At 38.3% G+C, this 27438-nt stretch overlaps 1 pseudogene; it reads left to right on the top strand.

Annotated features, from left to right (window-relative positions):
- LOC148102086 (actin filament-associated protein 1-like) overlaps positions 1-21913 on the top strand; it is a 35188-nt pseudogene extending 13275 nt beyond the window's left edge.
- The last annotated feature ends 5525 nt before the right edge of the window (positions 21914-27438 follow it).

The following is a 27438-nucleotide window of genomic DNA, read 5'->3' as shown; positions in this document are numbered from 1 at the left end:
TTTTTGAAATTGTGTATATATTTATTTAAAAAACAAAAAAACAAAATACCGTCAGAAGGTGTGCTGAGGAGGATACATGCATAGCATTCACATGTACTAAAACACATGCCTAGTTTGAGTATACTGTAAGTACCACAACATAAACTTTTATACTATTGAGCATGTTCAGTGTACTTGCTTGTGCAACTTGTGTTTTCCGCTTTGACATCTTTTCAAGCAAACACCTGTCTTTATTTTTCCTCTCAAAATGTGTTCCAGCCATTTGAAGTTAAAAAGATCCAAGGTCAAAACCAAGTATTTATTTGTAAATGTTAAAGGAAATACTAGCTTCCCTGTGTTTATTTATGTTGACGTATTTAAAGTATTTTCGTAGAGTTTGTGGCTCTGCTCACTCTCCCTTTTCCCACAACATAATTGGTCATCAGTCATGATGCCTCTGTTGTAGTAACAATAATTGTAACACACACCAGCCTGGACAACAATGTAGCTCCTCTCTCATTGATGTTTGAAGAAGTACAAATACAATTGTCCCAACTGTCAGAAACACCGACTCATGGCTAGCAGAAGATTTTGTTAATTGTGTTAAGTGTTTGAAAAGCTAAAGACCTTTTCACACACAGATCATGATGAATCACACTTGAAGCGTGTTTTAATATGAATGTCCATATTTTATATCTGTGACTTTATTGCTATGGGTAATCCGATGGTAAGTTTGTGTTGGTTTGGTAAGTTCCTTGTTTATTCTGTTTGTTTCAGCTTTTCTTTTTGCATTAAAACAACCATGACTGAATACAGACATGTGTGGTCTGGAAGACTTCCAAAAGGATGTCTTTTTCTGCCAGTTTAGAGAAGTTTATGAACAGAAAGCTGACCAACTAACTGAAAGTAGATTAGATGCTGAGTCAAATATAAATATAACCTGTTAAATTTACATATTCGATTTCACATATAAGATTTTTTTTTAATATGTGGTGAAATATGTGAACATTGTTAATATAAAGAGTAGGCGGGGCAGAAAAGACAGGAAAGGTGTAACGCTTAAAGAACAACAGGATGCCTTACAGTTAGATTAGATAGTAACATGGTTGGCTATAACAAAGTGAAATTAGTGCGCATGGCATGGGAAGCTCGCTCATTCTGTGAAGGCACCATTAATGATGTAAACAAGTTTACGAACAATATATAGTCAGGTGACATTTTTTAAGAGTACCTGCCTGCAGTCCATACTCTCACTCACTGGTGAAAGTTAAAATTGAAAATATGACAAATCAGACCAGTTTATCAAGAAAGGCCATACTGGTGACAGACCCAAATAAAATACATATTATACAGCCTATATGTTTATTAAAATGTTTCTAATTAAGGCCTCACTAAGAGCATCATCATCCATGCTTTGTAATAGTTGTATTGTTAATGGAGAACTTGCGCTTCTTTCTGTGTGTGTGTGCTTGTGTTGCTCAGAGATGTCTTCATGGCACATTGCAAATCCTTCAACATTACACTGACTAAAAGGGGGGCACTTGTAAACTCACACTGCTGTGTGTTCTGCTCAATCAAAGACTGTGAGTTTGATTTCCACACTGTTAAACACACATACATTCATCAGTGTCACACTGATAATGGTGTTTCTTTTGTGTTGTTGTTGTTGTTTTTGGACGATGTTTCACTGCCTAAGCTTTGCTACTATGTATATAAGGCTAATTTACTTTATGGGGAGTGTTGACAGATGTAGTGAAAGCATGCACTCAGTTTGGAACTCATTGAACACACAGACACTCACTGGTTCGTGGTGATGTAAATATTTCCTGTCTCCTGCCTGAATGATATCCCTAAGGTTTTACAAGCATGTTAGCTTGAAGATGGGACAAGAGATGGTGGTCAGCAAGTGTTGACCTGCAACAAAAAAGGATGTCTGATGTCAGTAAATGTGAACCTGCTGTACATAGCTTGGTAAATGTAGTACTGTAGAAGGGCAGGAGGGCTTTGAATTTTTTTTATTTTTTCTTTTGCACCATATACATTTTCTCTTGTTTTATATCACAGACAGTCTCCAACTCGGGGACAGGCACACTTGTACATAAATTAATAAACCTCCGAACAAACCGGTCTTGGACTTTGTGCCTTATTGTTGGTTCTTTTCAAAAGCAGAGCAATGTATTGACCACAGAACAGTTTTCCAATCGTTTTAAATGAGCTTTGGCCCAGGGCAAATGGCAGTGTTTCCAGACCTATTCACATCTGGCTTCTTCTTTAAATGTTAGAGCTTTAACCTGAATTTGTAGATAGATCTAGATACAAACTTTTCATAGACATTGATTTCTGGAAGTGTTCCTTCCAGTGTTCTACAGGTTATGCACATCCAATACTCAGAATCCATCATCATTCCTAGCATTAAAAGTGTAAGAGGTTTGAAATTTTCTAGTGACAGAGTCAGAGTTGGAAATTTTCTTTAAATTTGTCAGTCGAGTTTCACTTTAGTCATGTGTATGGTAGAGCTAGTCTATAGAGCTTCATCAGGACGTAGTAGATTTCACTGTTCTACAATTCTCATGTCAGAAGAAGCTTTTATGTTGTTCTTTGATGGTCAGTGTACGTTCACAATTATTTTAATTTTGTTGACACAGACAAAAGCAGAAATTTTCTCAATGTATATTTTGCAAAAATGGAAGTTTTTTTTTTCTTCCAATTTTTGTTTTTTGATTAATTCTATCAAGCCATCAAACCCAGCAAGATTTAGATAGCTTGGTTTGTGTGTAGCTGACTGAGAATAATGAATCTATTTAGAAAATAATTGTACTTTTTAATAGTGAGAACGTAGTGATGGATGTTTACTGATTTATCAGTGACATCCATTTACTCAAAAAAATACTGATTAGTGGATGACTGGAATGTATAGTTTATGATTGTAATTTACAAAATATAACCAGAGGTGATGTGATGCTTGTGTGATTTTTTTTAACAGGACCCTACAGTAGGATGAGTACCCTAAGTTCACCAACCTTTTGATGGCTAGGTGTGCAGTTCCTGCTTTAAATGCATTCACTTTTTAGATTCAGAAATTTAAATCAAGAGGCAAGAAATGTTTGCGCACACTTATGGACTTAAATCAATAGTGTCTTGATGTATGCTCAATCATCCAGGTAAGGAAATCTTAAAAAGTTGATTCTGTTCATCAAGTCTTATCTTTTTTAGTGGGAGAAACATTTTGTCACTCATCCAAAAAAGGTACATAAGATGAATAGAATCAACTTTTGCCGGTTAAAATAATAGTGTCACTGTCCTCTGCTAAGACTGGAGATAATGCTAGCTAGTTCAGCTGGGTAATATTTTCTTAGAACAGCAGGGCTACATGCGGTGATGCTAGAATTAGCCATGGTATCAAACTACCTTCAACAGGTGGTCAAGCTGAGTCCACAGGCGCACTACGTTTCCCTGGAGAGCTCCTTCATTCTTCATATATCCATGTCGGGCAAGAGTGTAAAGCCCGCAGCTGAATGGCCTTTGTTCAAGCACACACGCTTTTCGGCAGTGCACAGCTGTGTAGAAAAATCCAGGCAGGCTAATCTGAAAAGCTAATCCGCGAGTTTACAGGAAAGGGAAATGGATTTTCAAATGAGAGGCACAAATCGCCATTTTAAATGTCAGAAATAAATCTTTTTTTTTTTATCCATTTAAATTGTGTTTTAAAAATGATTTTGAAAATCTGTGTTTTAATTTAGAATTCGAAAATAGTTTTTCAAATGCGGTTTATATTGAGAATTTAATTTTTTGTGATTTGAAGTATTTATTAATAGTAATAATAAGGTTTAAAATTTTCATTTAAAACGTTTTTTTTATTTTAAATTAACTTGTTAAATAATAAATTACTTTAGTGTTGTTTGAATGTTTGAATAAATAAAATAATTTTAAAACATGAAATCGTAAATGAACTTAGAAATGCATCATGTATTGTACAATTCATTATTCAAGCACAGAATTCAATGTAACTGTCTGGAGGAGTTATAGCTGCTTCGTTTATTGTCATCTTAAATATATTAAAAAGTCTCTTTTCACATGAGTCAGATAACTCCCCAGAAATGAAGCCAAAATGTCTCTACTGCCCCCTTGTGTCTGGCTGCAGTACTGGCGTCAGACTAAAATAAAAAATAACTAATTTTGTAAAGTTCGTTTAGCTCATCTGTGCAGGTTAATTAATTTATCCTGAGAAAAACCATTACTGTACGTTTATTATGAGTATTATACTGTAAGAGCAACAGGCTGGACTCTACAGCTCCTGTGCAGAGCTGATTATTAAATATGTGCAAACAGCAGCACGTTTTCTGTCTCTTGCCACATCTGTAAAGACAGTAACACCAAAGTTTAAAAAAGGTTGCACTGCAGTAGCACCTCATAACTCATTCACTATCGATTAAATGGTAAATGGCCTGTATTTGTATAGCGCTTTGCTAGTCCCTAAGGACCAGTACATAAATAGCTTTTGCTATTTATGGCCATTTGGCTATGGCCATTTGGCAGCTTAAGTTAAAATTTGTTTAATTTTTCCACTGATTAACTTTTAGTACTGACTCTGTGTATTTATTTTACTGAATTAGTTTCAGTTAAAAAAACAGTCTGAATTAATCTTAATGAGGTATTGTTCACAGCGTTAGATGTCCGGTAGTGCTTACAGCTTACATCCTTTGAGAAAAATAATTGAAAGCGTTAATATTTGTTGTCCAATTCTCAAGCAGCAGCTCAAACACCAGTTATAATACCTCTGCATGTTGCTGTCTACTATGCAGCAGAAGACTGAACCGGGCCTGAAACCTGCTCCATCATCTCATCTTTGCAGTTCATCATGCAAAAAGCACCAACAGGTCAAAGGTAAATATAGTATATAAGGTTTTGCACATTGTAAATAAACAGCTCATATGTCAGCAGAAATGTAGAACTAAAAAAAATGTGAGTGTGTGAGGACAGGGAGGATCAGCTTTATTTCAGATTTGAGGGATAAACTTTATATTTCAGTTTGTGATGGTTCTGTTCCCTTTGTGAATGCAGGAGCTGCCCTCAGATTCAGACCTCAGCTCCACCCAGTGACAGCAGACCGATCATCCAACATTTTCACATGTTAAAATTAACTGATGAAAACAGTACAAAAGTTAAAGTATCACATGTGCTGTCAGTGAAAGCTTCAGCTGTTTAATTGATAAAGTTAAAGACAAAAAGTCAAAGGTATCATCCATTTAACTGGTGTCACTATATATCAGCATTAACAGTACCACAATTTAGTGGTTCAGAAAGCCACTGATCTCAGACCTGCAGAGCTTCGGTTTTAAAAACTGAATGTACTCAGCTGCATGAAGAGGACATGAGATTTTCTCTGACACAATAGACCCTGAAAAGAAAATGCTAACTTCCTGTTTTAAGACCAGATGTAGAGTTGTACATTTCCGGTAGGGTTTTTTTTGCAGTCAATCGCTACTGCGAAGATGGACTCCAAAATCATGTCCAAAACACGAAAATGGAAGAATCACGTTAAGTTACAAAGAGTAGTAGGTGGGAACACTTACCATTACTGTGTCATAAAAAATCGAATGATCAATTTTGACGTCTGAAGAGTGTAGATCGATTGGTTGTTTACATCACTTAACACAAGCATAACTTTAATTACAAAATCAGAAGACACATCATCCACATTCAGAAGCACATCTCTGTATAGTGACAGTTCTCTAGCATATCGAGACTATCTCTCCACACCGTTACATATTCCATGTGTACGGGGTACGACCCCCCCCCTTGGTCGTGGCGTGTGGATATTTCTTTAAGACACTCTGGCATGCCCGGCTACGCCCCACAGCTTACGTATAAAACAGCTGTGCAGACGTGACACCGGTGATCGTTGATCTCCACTTGTTGTGTGTGTGTGCGAAAGAGTGCTTACCTTGAGAGTACTGTGTGTGTGCGTCTATTGGAGCGTGCTTCGGCATCCTCCGTGGGCGATGTATTTCTCCCTTCTAGGTCCCCTGGTAGTAGTGATGGGCAGATGAAGCTTCATGAAGCACTGAAGCTTTTCATCCAATTGGTTCACCCCAGCGCAAAGCGTCTTGAAGCTTCATTTGCTCTAGTAGGACACCTACTGGACGTAAAAATGTTAGTTGGCATGAATTTGAAGAGTGTGACCTTTTGCACACAGCCTGTAAATGTCAACAACAAAAGGAGTGTGTAAAACATGTATATTGTAGTGATGGCAGTATACTGTGTATATTTATACTGGCAGTATGGAAAATGATTATTTGGAAATGCTTAAAATGGAAATGATCATTTACTGTGAGGTGAGGTGTGGTTGGGGTGTGGACAGTGGTTGTGCTTTTGTAATGTTGAGTTATGGACAGCTACAGACTGAGGCTCAGTCATGCCCACATTTTATTCTGTAAAAAAATACATTTTCACTGCTTTTATGGCCTTTTTAGTGGGGAGAACATAGCTAGGATTTAATGATTTAACAAATCTTTTAAATCCTTTGTCCTCCACAATGCTAAATGGCTGGGAGTCCTCAATCACCATGCTAAACAGGTTTTCATCTATTTGAGAGAGAGAGATAGCCTTTATTTGTCAGTTGGAGGTCTTTTGCCCACAACCGAGATGACAGACCTTGCCGACCGTACATACAATACACAAACATCACATTGGGGAGACAGGTCAGGCTAGGTAGCGAGGAAAAAAAACATCAAAATGTGTAACACAGAAGGATAATACAGGAATGCACAGATATCAACACTAGTGATGGGTCGTTCGCGAACGAAATGGCTCTTAGAGCCGACTCTTTGAAGTGAACGATGCGAGCCGGCTCCTTATTGGGAGCCGTGAGGTTTTTTTTTTTTCTTTCTCTCACCCTCTCTCTCGCCCTTTTTTCTGCTAAACTCCGCACGCGCGGCCTGTACTTTGCGCTGGGCAGAGGGGGGAGGGGCGTTAGTTACACTTGCAGTAGCACAGGAACAGAGCCAGAGAGAAAGAGAGTGAGGGACAACAACGTCACATTAGAAAGGTATAGTAATCACGTCACAATTTGACTCTTTTAACCACTACATTTGTTGTTTCATCACTGGTTTGTGATTTACCAGTGTCTTTCTTTTTGAAGTCAAGTTGTCCTGCAACCCAGAGAGTTTATTTGTTAGTAGTGGATAAACTTTATCTTTTAACATCAGGTGTATGTTAAGTTTAGCTGCTTTAAGCTTGCTGGAAAATCTTCACGTGTTCATGAATGTAAGCTGTTTCTTCATTGCGTGTGTGTGCGTTTTTGGGTGGGTTATTTTAACTTTTTTTTTTCTCCAACAAGGCATTTCTCTAATTGTGTGTGTTTTTAATTTTGTTTCCCAAATTTTGATCTCCCACCTTAAATAACAGCATTCCATGTCTTCAGCCAGGAATTAGAGCTTGCTTGTGAGATTCAGGGACACATGGTGCCAAAAACAATTCAGTGAAAAACTTGCCTGAAAATTTCCAGTGATGGTAGCCGATAACTGGAGGAGAAGATGTCCTTTAAGCTTCTTTTTCATGTAGGGACAAAGTGAGAGGTCAAGCTGTAAAATTTTAAGCCAGAGCTTGGCCTGTGTGTCGTCCCAATTTTGTTAATCTATCCTTTTGCTGCTGTACTCAGGTCTCCAGGTTGAGAGAAATCCACCTGTATTAAGAGACTAAAACATTCACTTACTATTTTTCTTACAACATCCATTTGGTTCATCTGCCTAGATTTTACTCTCTCTCTCTCTTGGTGCATAGTTCACACAGTCAGGCAGTTGCCTTTTATGGGCATGCAAGTTTCCGGTCACTTACCCCCAGCAGCTGCGAAGCCGTCTCTCCCATATCAAAACCCAGCCAAACATCAAACATTCACCGTAGTCATTCAAAACTTTATTTGTAATATTATAATCAGCAAAATCAGCGTTTTAATTACAGGCATGTATCATTGTTTGCAAATCATACGTATATAAAACTCAATAACACGCTAAACAGGAAGTCCTCTGTGGGCTTCACAGCAGCCACCTCATTTGCATGTTCACACAAAATAGCTCGCAGCGCTGCAGCGCACTGTCGTCACACACACAGCCTCGTTTCACACTCAACTCTCTATTATTTTACAAAGACGTCTTATATTTACAATCACTCTCAGGCCTGAAAGTTTTAGCGCCTACACAATTTTGACAAATTTAAGTTAACGGGTCCAACCGAAGAAAGTCCAACTTTTTTGTAATCAATTAACCAGTATCAGACTCTAACTGTATCTGGCCTCATCTCTAAAATCCCTAACTCAATTTACAGTGCCCAAAAAAGCGCAGATACCGTTCAACACGGTAAGGAGACTCTTACTCCTAGTTATTCTGGAGTGCCCCAAGCTCCACAGTGACCAACTGACTATCCCTCCAAGAGGACAAGGCCTAGGCGTCCCTGGCCTTGGCAAGCGTTACCTCTGAGCACTGCGCCTCCTAGTGGACTCTAACCACCATTCTCACAAAATTTATAATACTTTTAAACAACAGACAACACCCAAAAAACAAGAGTATGACTGAGGCAGATGCAACGTTATGGACATTGGAGACTCTAACTCGCAAAATGACCAACACAGATGCAATCCTTAGACCAATGGAGACTCTAACTCACAAAATGACCAATTCCCTATCAAACTAGCTGAGACTCTAACTCAGTATTTTTACCTTTAAGCTTATTTCAAGTTTCAAAACTCATGAGATTTTTCATCAAAATCAAAACAGGCCTTCACCAGTAATTTCAGTGAGTAGACTTTTAATTTATACAGTCCAATTTGGCACAGTTTGGATTTACATTCAACAGGTTGTGCCTCACCTTTAAATGTGCCGGCTTGCCCACTCACGTCAGACCACTGGCTCGTGCCTGCCCGTTCAACCACCTCGGACCGTCCAAACCTCCAAAACTTCCATCCCAATACCACAGGACGAGCCCCCAAAACTGTTACGGATTCAAATATTGGGGATGGATACAGGAGGAAAACCCAAAATAACCACACTGGTCCGGCCGGGTCAAGTCAAACGATGATTTAATGAACACACGCGTGGGAGATAGACACCATACAGCAGACAGCATCAGATCTCAAAATGGTGGAGCCTTGATCAAACTCTTATAGCCTCTAGTGGCCCCCACCTAATCATAAAAGCCTAAACATTTACATTCTTTCTCACACAGCGCCTAAGCTACGACCTTGGCTCCCTGTTTATCTGCTCCTGATGAGATGGGGCAGTATGCTCTGTTCTCTTCTAATCAGACAAATAAGGCGATGACTTTCTGTGAACAATATTTTCTTCTAACTCAGCAGTATAATGCATCACAAAACAATATCATTCATTCACAATAAATCAGCAGTCTAATGTAATGCAAATCAGTTTACCAAATGTAATAGTTATCACCTTCTTCTAATTCAGGAGCATAATGCAAACTAAAACTACATAATAATTCACAATCTTTAATTAGGGGTATAACATGGCATAAAATAATATCATAATCCCACATAATCATCCACTATTTTCAGTTGCAGATGATAAAGGATTCAGAAATCATGCAGGCCCATATGACAGAGAATGTGCATCTTCTTTTTGTTTTAATATTTTAATTTATATTTAATTGTGTTGTGGTTTGCAGTGTTTTGTGTTGTTTCACGTTAAATTTGTTTAAAAGGAAAAAGCTGAAAATTTAAATAGTTAAAAGTCTAAAATGTAAATAGTTGTTCTTTGTATTATATGATTTATTTATTACATTTTATGTGGAGTGAATAAATAAAGTATATTTATGGTGGCCCTTAGAGAAAAAGCACGTACAAACTCCAAAACACGTACAAACTCCTAAGCATGTACAAACTCCAAAACGCATAAAAACTCAGACGCACTTACAAACCCCGAAGCATGTACAAACTCCAAAACACGTAAAAACTAAGAAGCACTTACAAAAGACAACAGAAGTGCTCCAGGATGCTAGGGCGCAGTGTTGAGCTTTTGTTACCTAGTGGCTACACAAGCCAGGAAGTATCAACAACCGGATTTGGTGTGTGGTAGTAACAGGTAAATTAATTTTTTTTTTTAATTATTTGAATAAATATGAGTGCTTGTCTATAAATACACAAACAATACACACATGCTTTCAATTGTGTAATTTAAGTGATCTGGGTAGCTCTGTTTTGGAAGTTCAGTAAACGCTAGAAATGTGTTTTGGAGTTTGTACGTGCTTTTTGGAGTTTGTATATGCTTTAGAGTGTGTACGTGCTTTGTCTCTAGGGGCCATATATAAACATATATAAATAAAACCACTTTTTTTTACATTAGTAATTCCTTTTCTGCATAATTTTATATTATTGTTAATGATTAAATAATTAAAGCAACAAAACAACCTGAAGAGCCGGTTCAGAGCCGAAAGAGCCGGCTCTTTTTAGTGAGCCGAGCCGAAAGAGCCGGATCTCTAAAAAGAACCGGAAATCCCATCACTACTGGTGTCGGCACATAAGGACGCTGTCATAGCCTGTCAGCGACGTTGATTGGCTGCGTATACGAACGTGAATCACAATATTGGCTGGACTATGGTATAAGGTGGGATCGTTCTAATCCCATACGGGAGCAGCCAGTCACTTACTGACTAACACTGCAAAACAGAATTGTTAAAGTATTAATTTTAATTTCAATTCAGGTTGGATTTTTTTGTGCGCAACGCAGATTTTCTGTGTGCAAAGACCGTGCCAGCAGTGCGCAATTGCGCACGTGCGCAGCTTAGAGGGAACATTGGCGACTATTAATGTGACTTCTGTTACACCAAAATGTATTGCAAACCATGTTTAAAGACTTCAGGAAGTTTTGGATGTGGTTTTTCTCTGACTGATTGGAGCAGAATTCACATATATTAATCATGCAGTATCGTCACAGCAACATCATCAGCTGTAATAATTGCCAAAAAATAGTTAGTAGTTCTCATCCTTTGCTCCTTCTCTTATTCAGTCCAAGAACTCTCTTAATCTTAATCAGCCACATTCTTTCCATGGCAGGTAACAAAAAGAGCTGATTTACTGGAATTAAATTAGCCTGATCAGAGTTTTTTTTTAAATTACTTTTACAACTGTGTGTCTACGCTCCACCTCAGCCCTGCATTGTGTCTTTGTATTCTTTTGTTATTGCAAGAAAGACCCTGCATCTTAAATTGACTGCAGACAGCTTACTGTTTAATTAAGACAGTTGCCATGGTAATTGTCATCTTGCATTGAGGAAAATGCAATGTGGGAAAAATGCCAAATCAGGAATTTTTGACTGCAAAGAGGAAGTTAACACAGGGAGTTGCTGTCATTATATCATATCAGTTTGAACTGCTATTCATTGTTTTTAGCAGCCAGGTGCTGATTCCTGTTAAGTATTAATGGATGTGTGTGTGTGCAAGTGCAAGTGCAAACTAGCCTCAGTGATTATACAGATCTCTGTGTACACATGTGTGTTTAGAGTCAGTCCAGACGTTGGCTATGACATAAGTGAAGGGGAATGCTTTATATTTCCCTCCCCCGCTTGTTCTCCACTGTCTGTTTTACTTCGATGTCTGACAGTAGAGAGAGGTCAAAAGTCAAGTTTTTTTTTCCTTTCTAGTGTAGAGATACAAACACATTAAAACACACATCTTTCTTTTGTCTTTCTTATATTCTCTCACTCTCATTTACACTCATTCAGATACATCACAGACCAGAGTATCAGCAAAGCAAGAGAGTCAAGCAGAAGCTATTTTCCTTACACAGACAGAGCGACTCAGACATAGCCTCTCATGACCTTTTTTTTCACCGTTAGCCCTCTTTCCAGCAGAATGTGCACAGTCATTCAACTCTCTTTTGCTATTTGAATAGAAACTAGGGCAGCTCAAATCAGAACACTCAGACCAGAGGGAATGTTGGGATTTTGAAATGAGTTTAATTCTCCAACATTGCTTTTTTTGAACACAAGGGTCTGATTAAACCCGTTCGGAACTCGGCGTTGTTTATAGTAGAATCTAAGGTTTCTCTTCTTTTTTACATTATTACAAAAGCATCCAAACCTAACTGAATCAACATCTCTCTTGGTATTTTCCTGTGCTGAGATCAAGATCATAGATTGCCTCATAGCTTGCAGGAGTCCTTCAGCAAGGATTGTTAGAGTTCTTTTTACTAATTTACTCTTCAGTGTAAAAAAGGAATTAATTTCAAAATGTTCTCTCAGGAAAAGGAAAGAAAAATACAAAGTCGGAGCAGAAGACTGGCACTGTGGGGAAGGGAGCAAGTAAGAAAATCACTAAGATCATTGGACTTGGAAAGAAGAAGCCCTCCACAGATGAACAGACATCATCAGCTGAAGAAGACGTACCTACATGTGGTGAGAGAGAGAGACGCAATAATCCTGACATGGTAGAAGTATGGCTTTTATATGGATCTTGATTGATTGACCGGTCTATAAATGCATTTATGTCCCAATGAATCTTTGGAATTTTGGTTAATTAAGAAAATGTTTCAAAGTAATGCCAGAGGCGTTTCAGAATGGCTGCTGAGTGGTGCAACTCACTTCTAGGAAGTTTTTTCTTAAGATTGCTATGTTAGGGTCCTGAAAGTAAACAGTTCAGACAGGTTGCTTTGATTTCTCTATGCTTTCAGATGTATTATAAAACAACGATTCTAAAAGTTTTTTTTAAAAATTCATTTAGAAGTGCATGTTTCTGGACATCCTGTTTTTGTTGTGTTTCTTGGCATTTTTAGATTAGTAGGATAGTGTAACCCCACCGTCTTGTGTTCTTTCTTACATCTTTCTCCATCTCAAAGTGAAGTTATCTCTCATTTTTTCTCTCCCTGGGAAATATAGCAGTTGTACCTTTAGCTACCAAACACAATGTGTGACAAACTGCCCAGAAACAGTTTGTGTGTTTGCTGATATTTGTTGAGTAGCTAGTAGCACTAGCTAGATGCTGAAGTACCCATGTACTCAAGGGTCCATGCTAACCCCATTGTGTGCAATAAGGACCAGTGATGGACAAACAAATAGAAATGCCTTTTATGTCTTATTATTTCCTTCATTTAGGCTCAAATAGGTACGACTAAAATGTCTCCCAACTAGACAGGCCTGTAAAAATATTGTCACTGTAACGGCTTCTTTCAGATGGTATCCTCTTGACTGTGTTTGCTCTGACAGGCTACCTGAATGTTCTCTCTAATAACCGCTGGAGGGAGCGCTGATGCCGCCTCAAGGACAACCAGCTGCTCCTTCACAAGGACCGGGATGACCTGAAGAGCCACATAGCCTCACTGCCCCTCCGAGGCTGTGAGGTCAGCCCCGGCCTTGATCACAAACACCCCTTTGCCTTCCGCCTCCTTCGTAACAGCCAAGAAGTGGCCGTACTGGAGGTGAGTTTGATTACATACTTGAGAGATTTTCATAGAAAAAAAACTTTGTTGAGGGAATTAGAAATGCCTCAAACACCACTAAATCACACTTAAGCTGGTGCAGGAAAATATTGCTCCTTATTTTTTATCTTCCTCTCGAGTGCTCCATATCTCCTCCACCCACAGTGATTTTTGTGTTTAATGTTGTTGGTCTTCACAAACTTCCTCCATTTGCCATCCAGTTTGTTTTGATTCTATTTCCTCACATAGTCTGCACGCTATCCTTAAACAATCCAATTATTATTATCTTCATTTAAACAGATAATAATAATAAGGAATTTAAAGTTTATAAGGATCCTCTTCTTGTTTTGGCTGGTCTTTTTAGGGGATCATTTGCCTCCATCTCACCCTGTTTCTACTGTCCTCCTTCACTAAATCATAAACCTTCTCTCTTTTTAAACATTTAACTCTTCACAGACACTGGCGGGATTGCATATTCTGTAACTCTGACTTTTGCCTTCAGGCCTCCTCCTCTGAGGAGATGGGTCGCTGGTTGGGGGTTTTGCTAGCTGAGACTGGATCTACCACAGACCCAGCCACCTTGCACTATGACTACATTGATGTTGAGACCACTGCTAACGTCATCCAGCTTGCCAAACAGTCTTTCTGGTGAGAGATGCATCCACATCATTTCACATGAATCTTTTTCTCTCTGGTTAATACCTGGAAGAACTCTTAAAGAATTAGTGCTTAATGTGTTTTATTTCTTATTTCATTAGCTCACAATGACTCATATGTTGAAACGTAGTATGTCTGGCTTTTTTCATTTTCCTGTTTTTATACGATAGTTTGTACTATTTTGTAGACTAAGAGATACAAAAATCGCAGGTAATGAAGATATATGAAGGGCACTGTATATTTAAGCCTCAATCGTGATGTTTTATGTTTAGTTTCACCAGTAAGCGTGCCGTGTCTCCTAACCCATATCTGGACAACCCAGTCAGTGGCTATGCCTGCCCCACTGGTATGGCACTACACTATGATGATGTGCCCATAAATGGAATGGTAAGGACACAACTGCTTGCTGATGTTGCATATGTACTGCAATGAAAAAAGTGTGAGATAATTCACTTCAGCACCCTCTAGTTTGCTTACAAACTCTTGGCTGATTCTTTCTTTGCTTTTCATTTTTTGCATATCATTAACATATTATTGGAAAATGTGTCATTTTTGTTATGACACTTTCAGAAGTTCCAGTGAGCCTGCATGATAAAAGTCTTTTTCTTTCCTAAAATCAAATTAGACCAAGTAATGGTATGTACTTTGCTATTTGCAATAATGGTGCTCGGGCCCCTTGCATACCACAGCTTTTACCTTCTGCACTCATTGACCTCCTGACAGATTTACATATAAACCTGAGGGCTGAGTCTGTCTGCACCCAAAGAAGAGCAAAATTACACTGTTGCATGATAATAATGATATAAAACTAATAAAGACAAGCAGACAGAGAATATAACATTGTTTATTCATAAAAGATGCTATAATAAAGGAGTAAAGAGTAACCTGTGATTTAACGTTATAGGACTTGGATAAAAGCTCATCAACAATTAAAAAGAGGAAACATTAAATATGTTTTCAGTCGTGGAGCAGTACTCTCCATTTTGGGAAGCTAAACTAAATTTGTTAAGTCAAAGCAATTGCTCTTTAATTTCACATACTGCAGTAATGCTGCTATCATCTTCTTCCTTTCTGTTCTCCTTATTCCCCCCCCTTTATGGCATCTCCTTATTCTTAAATCTTCTGCTTATTGCATGCTCACCTGGTCTAACCCAAGGACCCAGAGATGCAGTACTCCACTCCCAGCACAGGGGGGCGCCAGCGGAAAGAGGAATTGCACTATGAAAACACTGAGCTCTATGAGAACATGCCCTCACCCAAGCTAGTCACCAGCTGTCCTCCCAAGGCTTCTTCTTCTACTGCTGCATCTTCTTCTGCTTGTCACTACAAAACCCCTGTTTCTAAAATCTCCTCTAAGTTCCTGTCTGCTGATTCTAAAACTAAAGACTCTGCTCAGACTCTGCTGCATAACCTTCATGTTTCTTTTTGCATTTCTGCATATTAACTGTCTAACAATTCAGGGTTTGTTTTAACCTCCTCTTAACTTTTAGTGTTTTTAATTCTCCTTCGCTGTTTGTTTACTTAGTGATCTCTTATGTTTATGTATTTAATAGGCCAACATGAAACTAGTGTGAACTGGAGTTTGTTTGCTGATTTTCTTCCTGTGTCATTATGAACACCAAACAACAAAAGTAGAGATGATGCCTGTCTCCTGAAGCCGAAAAGGAAACTGTCTCCTGTGATCTGTTAGGATAATAAGGTGCAGTCGTTTAGATATGTCTGATAATGCAAGAGAAGGATTTAAATTCAATTCTGAATTTAAAAGGAAGGAATAAAAAGAAGCTAATATGGGAGAAATATAGTCTCTCTTTCCAGTCCCAGTTAGTGATCTGGCTGCATAATTCTGGATCAGCTTAGACTTTTTGTGAAACTTTTAGAACAAAGTGATAACTGAATTACAGTAGTCCAGTGTAGGAAAATTAATGAAATAATAAAAGTGTTTGTAACTTTTGTGATATTGAGTGCAATCCAAGTAGAAAACCTGTGGCATAAACAACAGTTACACATTTTTCTTTGAAATGTTTATTTTTTTTTTTTTATGGAAGAGCATGTTGGTACAGTTTTGTATGTGTATAGCTTATAGGCATTGCTAACATCTATTTGAAGGGTCATTTGAATTGTGTCTTTCCTGTTTGTTCAGCTAAAGGGAAAGAAGGGAGCAACAACCAATGGGGTGGCATCAAAACAGAAGCCAGAGCCAAAGAACCAGCCAAAGAAGAATGGAGTCATTGCCACAAATGGGACTGCGTCTCTGAAGCGCAACAACTCCAGTAAGTTTTGAGACTTGAAGATACCAACAGGAAGTCATCTTGAATTGAAATATCACCCACCTTTCCCAGTCAGGTCTTGCTCTGTAAGGAATAGCAGACAGTGTGTCTGGCTTCTCACCGCTGATTGCTTTCAAGCAAAATTCTGTTCCACAGCAATGTGGAAAATGCAGGATATCTAAATTACAGTTGGTTTAAGTAGAGGGGAGTAAATAACTGAAAGCCTTTAAACCTATCCTACCCTCGAGACAGTCCATGTGACGCATGTGGGCCTTGAGCCTCCTGCCAACTCCAGGGTAAGAGGCGCGATAGCAGAAACAGACCCTAGCTCATTGGAAGAGAGCGAAATGTGGTCGAGTTAATCCTTGTGGTTCAGAAAAATATTTTTTGCCTAATGTGTGAACGAGGAGGGTTGTAACCACTTAGTGTAGCTTGCAATTCCTCCAAATGTCAGAATGCAAACACCAAATGTTTCATGTTGGGTTTAGAGTACCACAGATAAGAGTGCTAAATTTGAAACTATTAGCAGCGGTTTATATGACTGATTCTTCATAGTTATTCACAATGAGTGTATTTTTCACTGAAACATAGGCTTGGCAATTAATTCCTGCGTATGGCACTGAGATCAATGGGTTTCTAAGCAGTTCATCCCCCCCCTCTCTTTCTCTGCTAGCAAATGACCCCAGTCTCTGGCTTCTAACCTTTTGAAACCCTCCTTTTCTTGTGTAGATGGGGACCAGTGTAAGTATGGGAAGAACCGTGTGGAGGCTGATGCCAAGCGACTGCAATCAAAGGAGGAAGAGCTGATGAAGAAGAAGCAGGAAATCAGAAACCACCTGACTCAGCTGAAGAAGGAGAGGAGAGACCTTCGTGCTGCTGTGGAGGCAGCGGCTGGTAAGAGAGAGAGATAGAAACGTGCTTGTCATTAAAAGACGAGTTTAATAAAGTAATATTTCTCCTCTCTTTCACATTAGGCAAACGCTCACATATTTCACTATCAGAGCGCCTGAAGAAGTTGGAAGAACAGTGCAAACTGAAGGAGGAGGAGCGGGTGAACCTGGAGCTGGAGCTAACTGAGGTGAAAGAGAGCCTGAAGAAAGCCCTTAGCGGAGGTGTCACCCTGGGCCTCACCATCGAGCCGAAAGCTGGCTCCTCTGGCCTCCAGGTGAGTATGAAGTTACTTTATAAGTTTGTGCTGACACGTTAGTGTACTCATGTTTCCTTCATATTTTTGTCTTGTATAGTCACCAGCAATGCTGCGACGGACACACGAGTCTTCTCCATTCTCCAGCTGTGACACCAGTGACACCGAGTCCTGCTCGCTGCCGGTCAACAGCGCCTCACTGCTCTACCGGCAGCAGGGCAGCCAGAAGCCCTCAGCAGTCCGGGGACATGTCCTCAGGAAGGCTAAGGTCAGAGGTCACGCTACACGCTACACAACGCGACTGGCTTTCTCTGAGAATATAATTCTCAATAGTGTGGATGCCTTTGAGGGCATCCACACTATTGAGTTCCTGTTTCTCTTTATTGTGTGGATGCCCTCATAGGACCTTAACTACTCCCTCAGTTTTCATGCTATTTTCACCGTTCAAATCTTAAAAAATTCTGCTCTTTCCTGCTATGACTTTTGGTGCTCATAACTTCTATACTTTTTGAGATATTGAATTTTTTTTGCAATATTTTTTGCCCTTTTCTGCCACATTATCAGTGGCCTCACTGATTTTCCTTGCCGGGTTGACCTGTGTTTTAGCTCAGTGAGATGAGCATCCGTTCTCAGACTGGGAGGCCCGGGTTCAAATCCCGCTTATGGCAAAATTTCTTTCAGTTAACAATTAAACGTTTTTAACTCTTTTCAGCAGATATTCTACTGATTGAACTCTTTTCAGCAGAATTTTTTAATTTTTTCACTACTTTTCAGCACAAATCCCAGCTTTTTCAGCTGTTTTCAGCAAAAACCTCTTTTCAGCAGAATTCTGCTGATTGAACTCTTTTCAGCAGAATTTTAAATTTTTTCGCCACTTTTCAGCACAAATCCCAGCTTTTTCAGGTGTTTTCAGCAAAAACCTCTTTTCAGCAGAATTCTGCTCATTCACCTCTTTTCAGCAGAAATTCTGCTCACTGAACTCTTTTCAGCAGAAATTCGAATTTTTTCACCACTTTTCAGCACAAATCCCAGCTTTTTCAGGTGTTTTCAGCAAAAAACTCTTTTCAGCAGAATTCTGCTCATTCACCTCTTTTCAGCAGAAATTCTGCTCACTGAACTCTTTTCAGCAGAAATTCTGCTCACTGAACTCTTTTCAGCAGAAATTCTGCTGATTGAACTCTTTTCAGCAGAAATTCTGCTGATTGAACTCTTTTCAGCAGAATTTTAAATTTTTTCACCACTTTTCAGCACAAATCCCAGCTTTTTCAGCTGTTTTCAGCAAAAACCTCTTTTCAGCAGAATTTTGCTGATTGAACTCTTTTCAGCAGAAATTCTGCTGATTCACCTCTTTTCATCAGAATTTTAAATTTTTTCACCACATTTCAGCACAAATCCCAGCTTTTTCAGCTTTTTTCAGCAAAAACCTCTTTTCAGCAGAAATTCTTCTCATTGAACTCTTTTCAGCAAAATTTTGAATTTTTTCACCACATTTCAGCACAAATCCCAGCTTTTTCAGCTTTTTTCAGCAAAAACCTCTTTTCAGCAGAAATTCTGCTCACTGAACTCTTTTCAGCAGAATTTTGAATTTTTTCACCACTTTTCAGCACAAATCCCAGCTTTTTCAGGTGTTTTCAGCAAAAACCTCTTTTCAGCAGAATTCTGCTCATTCACCTCTTTTCAGCAGAAATTCTGCTCATTGAACTCTTTTCAGCAGAAATTCTGCTCACTGAACTCTTTTCAGCAGAATTTTGAATTTTTTCACCACTTTTCAGCACAAATCCCAGCTTTTTCAGGTGTTTTCAGCAAAAAACTCTTTTCAGCAGAATTCTGCTCATTCACCTCTTTTCAGCAGAAATTCTGCTCATTGAACTCTTTTCAGCAGAAATTCTGCTCACTGAACTCTTTTCAGCAGAATTTTGAATTTTTTCACCACTTTTCAGCACAAATCCCAGCTTTTTCAGCTGTTTTCAGCAAAAAACCCTTTTCAGCAGAAATTCTGCTGATTCATCTCTTTTCAGCAGAATTTTAAATTTTTTCACCACTTTTCAGCACAAATCCCAGCTTTTTCAGCTTTTTTCAGCAAAAACCTCTTTTCAGCAGAAATTCTGCTGATTGAACTCTTTTCAGCAGAAATTCTGCTGATTGAACTCTTTTCAGCAGAAATTCTGCTGATTGAACTCTTTTCAGCAGAATTTTCACCTCTTTTCAGCCCAAATTCTGCTGATTCATCTCTTTTCTGAAAAATTTTCAGCCTTTTCACCACTTTTCAACAAAATTTTCTGCTTCTTCACCTGTATTCAGCAGAATTTTAAGTGTCTTCACCACCATACAACTCTTTGCAACTTTTTCAGCTTTTTTCAGCAGACATCTTCAACGTTAAGGCATCCACACAGCATTTTCACAGGAAATGCAAATTTTTCTAGTGTGCCTTTAACTTTACATCTCTGACTAGCTCTGTCTTTTGCAAAACTTTAAACTATGCTGGGACCTTTTTGGAAGCACATTGTTTGATCCATTGTTTGGTGTGGACAGGGTCTTTTGTTTTTGAAATCTGGTTTTATTCTCTTTGACTTCCCTGTTTTGTGTGATGTGGCTGTTATAAAACAGTAGGCTGAGTATTTTAAGCAATCAACTTCTTGGAACCTTCTGAAAGGCTCTGATACATCTAAAAGATGCATTCCTCGGCTTAAGATGGTTTTGTCACTCCTAAAATATCGACATATTTAAATATGAATGTAACGTTAGTATCCCCATTCTTTTAGTCATATGTAATATATGTAATTTTAATTACATTTGTCTTGAACTTGTGTGGTAGCAGTGGAAACAGTGTGAGTTAGCTCATAACAACTTGCATAAGAATGATCGGGTCAGCAGCGTTATGGTTCAGGATTCCTGCAGTGCAGAGAACAGCTGTGTGTGTGTGTGTGTCAAGGTCCACAGAGGAGTTCCACCAACTAGATAACCAGTGAGGCTAATAAAGATGGTTAATAAAGTTTGTATTTCACTGCATGCTTCAGTGAACTACAAGCGAGTGAGTTTAGGTACTCCACAAACACGTACATAAGTGTGATGTAGCTGCTCATTTAATTTGGTACTGACTAGCAATGAAAAATGCATTGAGGTAGTAAACAAATGAGAGAATCCCAGCAAATGCAAATACTTGCAATCTGTGTACAAGTATGCAAACCAAGTCTTTGTGTTTGTTTGCAGGAATGGGAACAGAAGACCGGCACATAAACCCATCACATACACCCTTGCATCCGTCTTCCTCCAATCTCTTTTTTTGAAATTGTGTATATATTTATTTAAAAAACAAAAAAACAAAATACCGTCAGAAGGTGTGCTGAGGAGGATACATGCATAGCATTCACATGTACTAAAACACATGCCTAGTTTGAGTATACTGTAAGTACCACAACATAAACTTTTATACTATTGAGCATGTTCAGTGTACTTGCTTGTGCAACTTGTGTTTTCCGCTTTGACATCTTTTCAAGCAAACACCTGTCTTTATTTTTCCTCTCAAAATGTGTTCCAGCCATTTGAAGTTAAAAAGGTCCAAGGTCAAAACCAAGTATTTATTTGTAAATGTTAAAGGAAATACTAGCTTCCCTGTGTTTATTTATGTTGACGTATTTAAAGTATTTTCGTAGAGTTTGTGGCTCTGCTCACTCTCCCTTTTCCCACAACATAATTGGTCATCAGTCATGATGCCTCTGTTGTAGTAACAATAATTGTAACACACACCAGCCTGGCAACAATGTAGCTCCTCTCTCATTGATGTTTGAAGAAGTACAAATACAATTGTCCCAACTGTCAGAAACACCGACTCATGGCTAGCAGAAGATTTTGTTAATTGTGTTAAGTGTTTGAAAAGCTAAAGACCTTTTCACACACAGATCATGATGAATCACACTTGAAGCGTGTTTTAATATGAATGTCCATATTTTATATCTGTGACTTTATTGCTATGGGTAATCCGATGGTAAGTTTGTGTTGGTTTGGTAAGTTCCTTGTTTATTCTGTTTGTTTCAGCTTTTCTTTTTGCATTAAAACAACCATGACTGAATACAGACATGTGTGGTCTGGAAGACTTCCAAAAGGATGTCTTTTTCTGCCAGTTTAGAGAAGTTTATGAACAGAAAGCTGACCAACTAACTGAAAGTAGATTAGATGCTGAGTCAAATATAAATATAACCTGTTAAATTTACATATTCGATTTCACATATAAGAATTTTTTTTTAATATGTGGTGAAATATGTGAACATTGTTAATATAAAGAGTAGGCGGGGCAGAAAAGACAGGAAAGGTGTAACGCTTAAAGAACAACAGGATGCCTTACAGTTAGATTAGATAGTAACATGGTTGGCTATAACAAAGTGAAATTAGTGCGCATGGCATGGGAAGCTCGCTCATTCTGTGAAGGCACCATTAATGATGTAAACAAGTTTACGAACAATATATAGTCAGGTGACATTTTTTAAGAGTACCTGCCTGCAGTCCATACTCTCACTCACTGGTGAAAGTTAAAATTGAAAATATGACAAATCAGACCAGTTTATCAAGAAAGGCCATACTGGTGACAGACCCAAATAAAATACATATTATACAGCCTATATGTTTATTAAAATGTTTCTAATTAAGGCCTCACTAAGAGCATCATCATCCATGCTTTGTAATAGTTGTATTGTTAATGGAGAACTTGCACTTCTTTCTGTGTGTGTGTGCTTGTGTTGCTCAGAGATGTCTTCATGGCACATTGCAAATCCTTCAACATTACACTGACTAAAAGGGGGGCACTTGTAAATTCACACTGCTGTTTGTTCTGCTCAATCAAAGACTGTGAGTTTGATTTCCACACTGTTAAACACACATACATTCATCAGTGTCACACTGATAATGGTGTTTCTTTTGTGTTGTTGTTGTTGTTTTTGGACGATGTTTCACTGCCTAAGCTTTGCTACTATGTATATAAGGCTAATTTACTTTATGGGGAGTGTTGACAGATGTAGTGAAAGCATGCACTCAGTTTGGAACTCATTGAACACACAGACACTCACTGGTTCGTGGTGATGTAAATATTTCCTGTCTCCTGCCTGAATGATATCCCTAAGGTTTTACAAGCATGTTAGCTTGAAGATGGGACAAGAGATGGTGGTCAGCAAGTGTTGACCTGCAACAAAAAAGGATGTCTGATGTCAGTAAATGTGAACCTGCTGTACATAGCTTGGTAAATGTAGTACTGTAGAAGGGCAGGAGGGCTTTGAATTTTTTTTATTTTTTCTTTTGCACCATATACATTTTCTCTTGTTTTATATCACAGACAGTCTCCAACTCGGGGACAGGCACACTTGTACATAAATTAATAAACCTCCGAACAAACCGGTCTTGGACTTTGTGCCTTATTGTTGGTTCTTTTCAAAAGCAGAGCAATGTATTGACCACAGAACAGTTTTCCAATCGTTTTAAATGAGCTTTGGCCCAGGGCAAATGGCAGTGTTTCCAGACCTATTCACATCTGGCTTCTTCTTTAAATGTTAGAGCTTTAACCTGAATTTGTAGATAGATCTAGATACAAACTTTTCATAGACATTGATTTCTGGAAGTGTTCCTTCCAGTGTTCTACAGGTTATGCACATCCAATACTCAGAATCCATCATCATTCCTAGCATTAAAAGTGTAAGAGGTTTGAAATTTTCTAGTGACAGAGTCAGAGTTGGAAATTTTCTTTAAATTTGTCAGTCGAGTTTCACTTTAGTCATGTGTATGGTAGAGCTAGTCTATAGAGCTTCATCAGGACGTAGTAGATTTCACTGTTCTACAATTCTCATGTCAGAAGAAGCTTTTATGTTGTTCTTTGATGGTCAGTGTACGTTCACAATTATTTTAATTTTGTTGACACAGACAAAAGCAGAAATTTTCTCAATGTATATTTTGCAAAAATGGAAGTTTTTTTTTTCTTCCAATTTTTGTTTTTTGATTAATTCTATCAAGCCATCAAACCCAGCAAGATTTAGATAGCTTGGTTTGTGTGTAGCTGACTGAGAATAATGAATCTATTTAGAAAATAATTGTACTTTTTAATAGTGAGAACGTAGTGATGGATGTTTACTGATTTATCAGTGACATCCATTTACTCAAAAAAATACTGATTAGTGGATGACTGGAATGTATAGTTTATGATTGTAATTTACAAAATATAACCAGAGGTGATGTGATGCTTGTGTGATTTTTTTTAACAGGACCCTACAGTAGGATGAGTACCCTAAGTTCACCAACCTTTTGATGGCTAGGTGTGCAGTTCCTGCTTTAAATGCATTCACTTTTTAGATTCAGAAATTTAAATCAAGAGGCAAGAAATGTTTGCGCACACTTATGGACTTAAATCAATAGTGTCTTGATGTATGCTCAATCATCCAGGTAAGGAAATCTTAAAAAGTTGATTCTGTTCATCAAGTCTTATCTTTTTTAGTGGGAGAAACATTTTGTCACTCATCCAAAAAAGGTACATAAGATGAATAGAATCAACTTTTGCCGGTTAAAATAATAGTGTCACTGTCCTCTGCTAAGACTGGAGATAATGCTAGCTAGTTCAGCTGGGTAATATTTTCTTAGAACAGCAGGGCTACATGCGGTGATGCTAGAATTAGCCATGGTATCAAACTACCTTCAACAGGTGGTCAAGCTGAGTCCACAGGCGCACTACGTTTCCCTGGAGAGCTCCTTCATTCTTCATATATCCATGTCGGGCAAGAGTGTAAAGCCCGCAGCTGAATGGCCTTTGTTCAAGCACACACGCTTTTCGGCAGTGCACAGCTGTGTAGAAAAATCCAGGCAGGCTAATCTGAAAAGCTAATCCGCGAGTTTACAGGAAAGGGAAATGGATTTTCAAATGAGAGGCACAAATCGCCATTTTAAATGTCAGAAATAAATCTTTTTTTATTTTTATCCATTTAAATTGTGTTTTAAAAATGATTTTGAAAATCTGTGTTTTAATTTAGAATTCGAAAATAGTTTTTCAAATGCGGTTTATATTGAGAATTTAATTTTTTGTGATTTGAAGTATTTATTAATAGTAATAATAAGGTTTAAAATTTTCATTTAAAACGTTTTTTTTATTTTAATTAACTTGTTAAATAATAAATTACTTTAGTGTTGTTTGAATGTTTGAATAAATAAAATAATTTTAAAACATGAAATCGTAAATGAACTTAGAAATGCATCATGTATTGTACAATTCATTATTCAAGCACAGAATTCAATGTAACTGTCTGGAGGAGTTATAGCTGCTTCGTTTATTGTCATCTTAAATATATTAAAAAGTCTCTTTTCACATGAGTCAGATAACTCCCCAGAAATGAAGCCAAAATGTCTCTACTGCCCCCTTGTGTCTGGCTGCAGTACTGGCGTCAGACTAAAATAAAAAATAACTAATTTTGTAAAGTTCGTTTAGCTCATCTGTGCAGGTTAATTAATTTATCCTGAGAAAAACCATTACTGTACGTTTATTATGAGTATTATACTGTAAGAGCAACAGGCTGGACTCTACAGCTCCTGTGCAGAGCTGATTATTAAATATGTGCAAACAGCAGCACGTTTTCTGTCTCTTGCCACATCTGTAAAGACAGTAACACCAAAGTTTAAAAAAGGTTGCACTGCAGTAGCACCTCATAACTCATTCACTATCGATTAAATGGTAAATGGCCTGTATTTGTATAGCGCTTTGCTAGTCCCTAAGGACCAGTACATAAATAGCTTTTGCTATTTATGGCCATTTGGCTATGGCCATTTGGCAGCTTAAGTTAAAATTTGTTTAATTTTTCCACTGATTAACTTTTAGTACTGACTCTGTGTATTTATTTTACTGAATTAGTTTCAGTTAAAAAAACAGTCTGAATTAATCTTAATGAGGTATTGTTCACAGCGTTAGATGTCCGGTAGTGCTTACAGCTTACATCCTTTGAGAAAAATAATTGAAAGCGTTAATATTTGTTGTCCAATTCTCAAGCAGCAGCTCAAACACCAGTTATAATACCTCTGCATGTTGCTGTCTACTATGCAGCAGAAGACTGAACCGGGCCTGAAACCTGCTCCATCATCTCATCTTTGCAGTTCATCATGCAAAAAGCACCAACAGGTCAAAGGTAAATATAGTATATAAGGTTTTGCACATTGTAAATAAACAGCTCATATGTCAGCAGAAATGTAGAACTAAAAAAAATGTGAGTGTGTGAGGACAGGGAGGATCAGCTTTATTTCAGATTTGAGGGATAAACTTTATATTTCAGTTTGTGATGGTTCTGTTCCCTTTGTGAATGCAGGAGCTGCCCTCAGATTCAGACCTCAGCTCCACCCAGTGACAGCAGACCGATCATCCAACATTTTCACATGCTTTGTGAAAATGTTGGATGAAACATGTTTGCTTTGTCTGTCCTCTCGCACTCAGAGGAAATGAGGACGACACCTTCAAACCCATCTTCAGTTGGCTCAACCATGGCCAGACTTCCTTTTGGCTTTGTGACAGCAAACCACTTGGAATTAGAGCAAACTCCAGTCAAGCACCACTTAAGCAGAAACCATGAGGGAGCAGAGTACAACTCCCAGAAGGGCGCGAAGTGAAGCCATAGCTGCTGAAGAGTGAAGAAATGATGATGGGGGAGATCACAGATGAAGATCTGCTGCCTGGTGACTCTTTATATAGAAGAGTGAGATGATCTCCCCACCAACAGCTGCACGTATACAAACCCCAGGTGCTGGGATGGCTTTGAACATGTGACATTTTCTGCAAACACATGGACAGTTTCATAACCACAAAGATTATTCCTGCAGTGGCAGGACTGTATCCACTGTGTGAGAGGTGAACGTCAGACAGTTCTTAGAAAATGTAGTTTCTCTTTTAAGCTTTTAACATCTCTTTTACCCCCATTTGTCTAAAAACTACTTGAAAGCCCTTCATGTAAGAGGTTTATTATCTGTGCAGGATGGAGCATCCTCAGAGTGAAAGCTTTGTTCACACAGTTTTTTCCAAAGCTGACTGATTAGGAATCTCAAAGTTGGCTTTCCTCATAAGTAATACATGCTCTCAGTCAGGCTGGACATAAATGTAAATGTACTATGATTTTATTTCACCTGTGAAATGATGAAAAACAGCAGAAAAGCTCACGCTAACAAATGGGTGTTGAAATGTTTCATTTTCTGCTGTTTCACAGGTCAAAAAGGGCGTTGAACCAAACTGAAGCTGAACTGCTGCTACTGCTGTAGTGCAGCATCTGCTGTGTGCTCAATCATAGAACCTTCTGTACACAGCAGACAGAGGTGCTGGCACTTCAGTCCATCTGCTAGCTTTAAAAACTGGTTAGTGAAGTGGCTTTGATGATACTGATACACATTCTTTGCTACTGTCACAGGACAGGGATCCACCAGGGAATAGTTGTCAGGATAAAGAGCCTTCGCTTCTCTAAATATAAACTGGATACTTGTAGGAAACTTTGGGAAGCGGCATTTTTCCTCATATCGTCTAAATTGAAGTTAGCTCAGGTACTTCTTCCATACTTGCTCTACAGAAAGCCAAAGAGTTTGGAGCTCTGCAAACATTTCCAGTACAGCTGGATGTGTTTGTAACTTTGGTCACCTCTGTATCATCCCTCAGATTCTTTTCTCTACTGCACAGCTTTGAAACCATGACACCACTAGTGATGCTGAGGAGATGTCCAGTTTAAATAGACCTTTATTCCTGGAAAACAAACACATGAAGTGATGCTGTTAAAGAAGAACATTTTATCGCACTAATGAATCAAGCATCTGTGTGTTTGTCTGTCTGTCTGTCTGTCAACAGTTCCTCTGATCTACTTCAGACTTGGTGGGTATTTTGTTTTTGCAGCGGTCAAAGTCTATCACCGTGTTGCTTTGTCTGCTGTAAACCTGCCTGTACAAAGGGAAACATACATGTTTTTAGATGCAAATTCACAACATGG

The sequence above is a fragment of the Neolamprologus brichardi genome, chromosome 7 (assembly GCF_056152115.1).
Source record: "Neolamprologus brichardi isolate AB-2024 chromosome 7, ASM5615211v1, whole genome shotgun sequence".
Taxonomy (NCBI): domain Eukaryota; kingdom Metazoa; phylum Chordata; class Actinopteri; order Cichliformes; family Cichlidae; genus Neolamprologus; species Neolamprologus brichardi.
The sequence above is the reverse complement of the archived record's forward strand: the minus strand, read 5'-3'. Positions and strand labels throughout refer to the sequence as shown.